Genomic DNA, 7,930 nt, shown 5'->3' with positions numbered 1-7,930 from the left:
ATAATGTATGGGGATCGCTTGTCAGTGCGGACACGCACTCTTCCTTTTCGAGACACTTTTTCTCCAGAGAAGCTGTCTGTCAAGCTGGGTTACTCCAGCATTGTTTGTCTATCTTCGGTTGAAACCAGCATCTGAAGCTCCATCCTGTGCGAAGCTGTTCTTATGTCTGGACATTTTAGAGGGGGTTAGATGGGATATAGGGGTTTTGTCACATTCGACCCTCTCCTCGTTCTCATCCACTTCACCTCCCAGTACTTTTCCACCGGTCCCTCCTTCTCCTCACCTGCCTGCCTGCCACTCCCCTCTCATCAGCCCAACTCTCCCCACGTGTTGCACTCAGTTGCCTCTGATCACCAATTAACCCGGCATATAGACTCTCCTCACCGTTCACACAGTGCCAGATTGTTCTCAGCATTCATGCAAGACTCTCCAGCGATTTCCCGCCTGACTACACGGATTCGAACCTGCCTGCCCATGACCATTCCGTCCTGTCGTCTTCCCGGATATCACCTCAGCCTTCTGTCCCCGACCACGGCCTTCGTCCCGTACCTCGTGCTTTCTGTCTGCCTCACTCCTGGGCTGTTTGGTGTATCCCTGCAACGGCTCCTCGACTTCCTGACTGGCTTCGACTCTCCTTTCGTCTGTCCCTTGCTGGTTTGTTTGCATCGTGTGTTGGAGCTCCTGGTTACCGGACCTTCCGCTACGCAGACTACGTCTCCTGCCTGCCCCTCTTCGGAACCCTCGCACAATCCTGAGCCTCTGTGTGAGTACGGTGTACCCATTCCTGTGTTACTACTCTGTGTTACAGTATCGTAATAAAGTTCATTACCAATTATACCTGCCTGATTCTGTGCTGCTATTGGGTCCAAGCTATACCCGTTACAGTACAATCTGGCCAACAATGGACTCAGCGCACACAACGTCTCCGTCAAACCGCTTCGAGAGTATTGAGCACACGTTCCTGCAGCACGAAGCTATGCTCATTGCCTCCAACTCCGAGGTTCGACAGGCTGTGCCAATCCAAGGGCAAGCATTGGTTGCACTAGCCACCCAGGTCCAACAGCTGACGACCACCCTCGCCCAGGCTACACCCCATGCTTCGCCTTCGGCTCCGACAGCACCAGCTCCCGGTCCGCCAGGACCATCACCTGAGCCCCGGGTGGGAACCCCGGAGCGCTACGCTGGAGACCCGGAGGGCTGCAACCCATTCATCACGAACTGTTCCATTCTCTTCGCCCTACAGCCCTACACCTTCGCCCAGGAAGCGGAGAGAGTGGCGTTTACCATTAATCACCTGACTGGCAGAGCTCGGCTGTGGGGAAAGGCTGAATGGGAGCGACGCACGCCGGCTTGCTCCTCTTTCCAGGCCTTCGCCGCGGAGGTTCGCAAGGTGTTGGGTGAGGTTTCGATGGGTCCGGACGCTGCGGGAGGTCTGCTGGGGTTGAGCCACGGGAACCAGAGCGTCGCTGACTTCGCCATCGACTTTCGCACCAGGGCCCGTCAGAGTGATTGGAACGCGGTCAGGCGGTCCGCCAGCTATCCACCCAAGGTCTTTTTCCTCCGGAGACTGGAATACCCTCGTCGGGGCAACCGTCGAGGCAACCCGAACCCATGCAGGTGGGTCGCACCAGTCTCACCCCCGAGGAACGGGAACGTCGGCGTCGGGGGAACCTCTGTCTCTACTGTGGCCTTGCGTGAAATTACATCTCCAAGTGTCCTGTAAAAGGGCCAGACTCGCCAGTAGCGGAGGAATTACCGGTAAGTCGAACCTCTGAACTTTCCTCTGCCCGACGCCCTCCTTGTCATGCCCGTCTGCTGTTGTCTGATGGTTCTCACATCCTCGCCACCTTCATCGACTCTGGTTGTGACATTAATCTTACGGACATGGAACTAGCCCGTCAGCTAGGCATCAGTTGTGTTCCCCTGCCTAAACCTGTTCCCGCCAACGCCCTCGACGGCCATCTCCTGGGGACTGTTTCTCATCACACGGTCCCAGTGCGCATGCTCCTGTCTGGTAATCATCATGAGACCACCCGGTTCCACATCCTGCAGTCTTCCCCTCATCCTGGGTTACACCTGGCTTCGGCGATACAACCCCGACATCGACTGGAGGACGGGGGTCATCTCGGGTTGGAGCCCTTCCTGCCACCAAGTTTGCCTGAAGCAAGCCTCATCTCCTCAACCGGCCACCTGCTCCAGTTCTGCTCCAGATCTGACGGGGGTCCCAGCCGAGTACCATGACTTTGGGGAGGTTTTTAGCCAGTCTAGGGCCACCTACCTTCCGCCTCGTCGGCCCTATGACTGCGCCATAGACCTCCTGCCTGGTTCCGCTCCTCCTAGAGGTCGCTTTTACTCCCTGTCCGCCCCTGAGAGAGGCGCCATGGAGAAATACATAAACGACTCCTTTGCTGCTGGTTTCATCCATCCCTCCTCGTCTCCTGCTGGGGCTGGGTTCTTCTTCGTGGAGAAAAAGGACACATCTCTGCGTCCCTGCATAGATTACCGGGGGCTCAACGGCATCACGGTGAATAAACTCTACCCTCTCCCACACATCTCCTCTGCTTTCGAGCTCCTGGAGGGGGCCACCATCTTTTCGAAGTTGGATCTACGCAACGCCTACGACTTGGTCCGCATCAAAGAGGGAGATAAGTGGAAGACCGTCTTCAACACTCCCACGGGACATTATGAAAACCTGGTGATGCCCTTTGGTCTCACCAACGCCCCGGCCGTCTTCCAGGCTTTGGCCAATGACATTCTCAGAGACATGTTGAACAAGTACGTGTTCGTCTATATTGATGACATCTTCATCTTTTCACGGACCGAGGAGGAACACGTACACCACGTCCAGGCAGTTCTACATCGGCTCCTGGAGAACTCGCTCTTCGTTAAAGCTGAGAAGTGCGAGTTTCACTCCCCGTCAGTCTCCTTCCTAGGATATATCGTTGGCCAAGGTAACATCAAGATGGGCCCCGCCAAAGTCTCTGCTGTTACCACCTGGCCTGTTCCTGACTCCCGCAAGCAGCTCCGAAGGTTCCTGGGGTTCGCCAATTTTTACCGACGGTTCATCCGTGGCTACAGTACTTTGGCCGCACCCCTCACGGCACTCACCTCCTCCAAGGTTCCGTTCCGGTTGTCTGCCGCGGCCGAAGAAGCTTTTCAGACACTGAAGACACGGTTTCCATCAGCCCCCATCCTCCAAGTTCCGGACTCAGAGAGACTGTTCGTGTGGAGGTGGACGCCTCCGACTTGGGGTGGGAGCTGTTCTGTCCCAGCGGGCTGCAGCGGACCAGAAGCTCCATCCATGCGCCTTCTTCTCCCGACGCCTGACCCCTGCTGAGAGGAATTATGACATCGGCAACCGAGAACTGTTGACGGTTAAGTTGGCGTAGGAGGAATGGCGTCACTGGTTGGAGGGAACCGAGCAGCCTTTCTTGGTTTGGACTGACCACAAGAACCTTGAATACCTCCAGTCAGCCAAGAGGCTCAACTCTCGTCAGGCCCGCTGGTCTCTCTTCCTCACCCGCTTCAACTTCTCCCTCTCCTACCGACCTGGGTCACGCAACGTGAAGCCCTATGCCCTCTCTCGGCTGTTCTTGGCGAAGGAGGAGCCCGCCTCTGGCCCCAAGACCATCCTCCCGTCCTCGCACAGGGTTGCCTCCCTCACCTGGGAAGTGGAGGAGAAGGTTAAGGCGGCCTTGGAGAACCAGCCGGGACCCAGCGCATGCCCTCCTGATCGCCTGTTTGTGGTTTCTGCCCTGCGGTCCGATGTCCTTCAGTGGGCCCACAGCTCTCGACTCACCTGTCATCCCGCCATTCAGCGGACCAAGAAGATGGTGCTACGGAGGTTCTGGTGGGCATCGCTGGAGGAGGACACTCGGGAGTTTGTCAACGCCTGTTCCGTTTGAAACCAGCACAAGGTCTCACACCAATCTACTGCGGGTCATCTGCTTACACCTCAACCGCGAAATTAAGAAAGCAAAGTGCGCCCACGGACAGAAAATCCAGGGTTTCTTCCAGGATGATACCAACACCAGGAACATGTGGGAAGGCATCCGGGCCATAACAAACTACAAGGCTCCACAGATGTCTTGTAAGGATGACACAGACTTTCTAAATGAACTAAATAATCATTTCGACAGGTTTGAGGCACTGAACACCACTACAATGAGGAAATTAGAGCCTCAACCAGGAGAACAGACACTGTCTTTTGAAACTGCTGAAGTCCGCAAAATCCTGGAGGGTATTGACCAGCGAAAGGCAGCCGGACCGGATAACATACCGGGACGTCTGCTTAGGGGATGTGCCGACCAGCTGGCTCTGGTTCTGACAGACATTTTTAACGTCTCCCTGAACCAGGCCATTGTTCCATCATGTTTCAAGACAGCCACCATCATACCAGTTCCCAAAAAGTCTACAATAACCTGCCTGAATGATTACCGTCCTGTAGCACTCACACCAATAATAATGAAGTGCTTTGAGAGGCTTATTAAGCAGCACATGGTCTCTAAACTCCCCTCCAGTTTTGACCCATTCCAGTTTGCTTATCGCCCGAACCGCTCCACAGAAGATGCTATTTCCTCTGTAGTCCACCTGAGCCTACAACACCTGGAGGAGAGGAACACCCACGTGCGGATGCTGTTTGTTGATTTCATCTCAGCATTTAACACGATAGTCCCCCAGCATCTGGTGGGCAAACTGGCACCCCTAGGTTTCAATACCATACTATGCAACTGGATCCTGGATTTCCTTTCTGAAAGACCCCAGTCTGTGCGGGTGGGGAAGAACACCTCCTCGGTCATCACACATGAGCACCGGATCCCCTCAGGGCTGTGTCCTGAGTCCGCTGCTCTTCACATTGATGACACATGACTGTGTCGCCAGGTCCACTACTAACCATATCATCAAATACGCGGATGACACAACAGTAGTGGGCCTCATCCACAATAACGACGACCAGGCATATAGAGAGGAGGTGGAACAGCTCGTGAGCTGGTGCAGCAGGAACAACCTTCTCCTAAATGTGAACAAAACCAAGGAGATTGTCGTCGATTTCAGAAGGAAAATTCAGCCCAGTCACACTCCACTTTGCATCAACAACTCAGCAGTGGAGCAGGTGAAAAAGATCAAGTTCCTGGGGGTGCATATAACGGACACCTTAAACTGGTCCACCAACATTACATCACTGGCAAAACGAGCACAGCAGCGGTTTTACTTCCTCCGCAGGTTGCGAAGTTTACACCTCCACCCTCCCATCCTCGCCACTTTCTACAGAAGCACAATTGAGTCGGTCATGACCAGCTGCATCTCTACGTGGTGCGGCAGCTGTACAGCTGCGGACTGGAAGTGCCTTCAGAGAGTGGTGAGGACAGCGGAAAAATCATTGGGACTTCTCTTCCTTCAATCATGGACATGGGGTACAAGCGCTGTCTGATTAGAGCATAAGGGCATTACCAGAGCCCCCACACACCCACAATTCGGACTGTTTATACTGCTTAACTCTGGGAGGAGGTACCGCAGCATGAAGAGCGGGACAACCAGGTTCTGCAACAGCTTCATCCCCCAGGCCATAAGATTACTGAACAATCAACAAAACCGAGGCTAGAACTTTTAAAATATCGACACTTTAAAAAAAAAAACTTTTTATATATATTTATTTTACAGAACCATGCACATGAGGCATTTTTATGGACGCACCTAGCACTTTTACTTTTACTATTTACCTGATTGGAGAGTCAATTGAAATTTCGTTCAAGGTGCACTGTGTCTAGGTGTATATCTGAATGACAATAAAGTTTTCATTCATTCATTTCATTCATTCACTCATTCATTCATCATTCATTCATTCATTCATTCATTCATTCATTCATTCATTCATTCATTCATTCATTCATTCATTCATTCATCATTCATACATTCATTCATTCAATCATTCATTCATTCATTCATTCATTCATTCATTCATTCATTCATTCATTCATTCATTCATTCATTCATTCATTAATTCATTCATTCATTCATTCATTCATTCATGCAATCATTCACTGCCTGTACCCCTTGGAACATGGTCCCACATGTCCCTGGACTTCGTTACCGGCCTGCCCCCATCCAGTGGTCATACCACCATCCTGACCGTGGTCGATAGATTTAGCAAGATGGCTCACTTCGTGCCACTGCCCAAGCTTCCGTCAGCCAAGGAAACTGCCGAGTTCATGTTACTCCACGTCTTCAGGCTCCATGGTCCCCCACGTCGATGTGGTCTACGTCCGGGGGCCCCAGTTTGCCTCTGTGTTCTGGAGGGCGTTCTGCACGCTTGTGGGGGCCACCGTGAGTCTGACGTCCGGATTTCATCCCCAGTCCAACGGCCAAACTGAGAGGAAGAATCAGGAGATGGATACGGCGCTGCGGTGTATGGTGTCCAAGCATCCCTCCTCCTGGTCCCAGCAGTTGTTGTGGGTGGAGTACGCCCACAACACCCTGACAAGCTCGGCCACTGGGCTCTCCCCTTTCCAGTGTGCCTACGGGTTCCACCCTCCGCTGTTCCCGGCGCAGGAGAAAGAGGTTTCCTGCCCGTCCGTCCAGGCCTTCATTCGTCGCTGCCGCAGGACGCGGACGCAAGCTAGGGCGGCTCTTCTCCGCTCCGTGGACCGTTACGCCACGGCTGCCAATCGTCACCGCAACCAGGCCGCCACCTACCTCGCGGGCCAGAAGGTGTGTCTGTCGACCCGGGACCTTCCCTTGAGGGTGGAGTCCATGAAGTTGGCACCCAAGTTCATCGGACCCTTTGAGATCCAGAATGTCATCAACCCAGCGGCTGTGAGGCTCAAGTTGCCTCGTTCCATGCGGGTCCATCCTACGTTCCTGTGTCCAAAGTAAAGCCGGTCCGTGAGAGCCCCCTGGTCCCCGCAGTGTCTCATCCTCCACCTCCTCGTCTCATCGACGGAGGCCCCGCATTTACGGTGCACCGCCTCCTGCGCTCCCGCCGTCGCGGGAGGGGTCTCCAATACCTGGTCGATTGGGAGGGTTACGGTCCAGAGGAGAGGTCCTGGGTTCCTGCTCGACACATCCTGGACGCCTCCCTCATCAGGGAGTTTCACCGGCGTCATCCCGACCAGCCGTCCAAGTCCGCCACTCCTAGAGGTGTCGCCGCTCCTGAGACTCTGTCCCCTCTTCCGTCTGAGGCGCCCAGTGACGACGAGACGGAGCTTTCCTCTGATGCCATGGAGGAGGATGCGGACATGGATGTCTCGGACAAATATTGGCTCTCCTCCGGTCCCCCTCCTCCCACCGAAATCTGCGTGTGATTGAGTTTATTTTCTTTATTGTTTTTTTTTGTTTTGGGACGTCAGGAGCCGTCCCTTGAGGGGGGGGTGTTCTGTCACAGTCTGCCCTCTCCTCATTCTCATCCACTTCACCTCCCAGTACTTTTCCACCTGTCCCTCCTTCTCCTCACCTGCCTGCCTGCCAATCCCCTCTCATTAGCCCAACTCTCCTCACCTGTTGCACTCAGTTGCCTCTGATCACCAATTAACCCGGCATATAGACTCTCCTCGCCGTTCACATAGTGCCAGATTGTTCTCAGCATCCATGCAAGACTATCCAGCGATTTCCCGACCTACTACACGAATTAGAACCTGCCTGCCCCTGACCATTCCGTCCTGTCGTCTTCCCGGATATCACCTCAGCATTATGTCCCCGACCACGGCCTTCGTCCCGTACCTGCAGGTTACTATCTGCCTCACTCCTGCGCTGTTTGGTGTATCCCTGCAACGGCTCCTCGACTTTCTGCCTGGCTTCGACTCTCCTTTCGTCTGTCCCTCGCTGGTTTGTTTGCATCGTGTGTTGGATCTCCTGGTTACCGGACCTTCCGCTACCCCGACTACGTCTCCTGCCTGCCCCTCTTCGGAACCCTCGCTCAATCCTGAGCCTCTGT

The sequence above is a fragment of the Amblyraja radiata genome, chromosome 43, assembly GCF_010909765.2.
Source record: "Amblyraja radiata isolate CabotCenter1 chromosome 43, sAmbRad1.1.pri, whole genome shotgun sequence".
In the NCBI taxonomy this organism is placed as follows: domain Eukaryota; kingdom Metazoa; phylum Chordata; class Chondrichthyes; order Rajiformes; family Rajidae; genus Amblyraja; species Amblyraja radiata.
The sequence above is the reverse complement of the archived record's forward strand: the minus strand, read 5'-3'. Positions refer to the sequence as shown.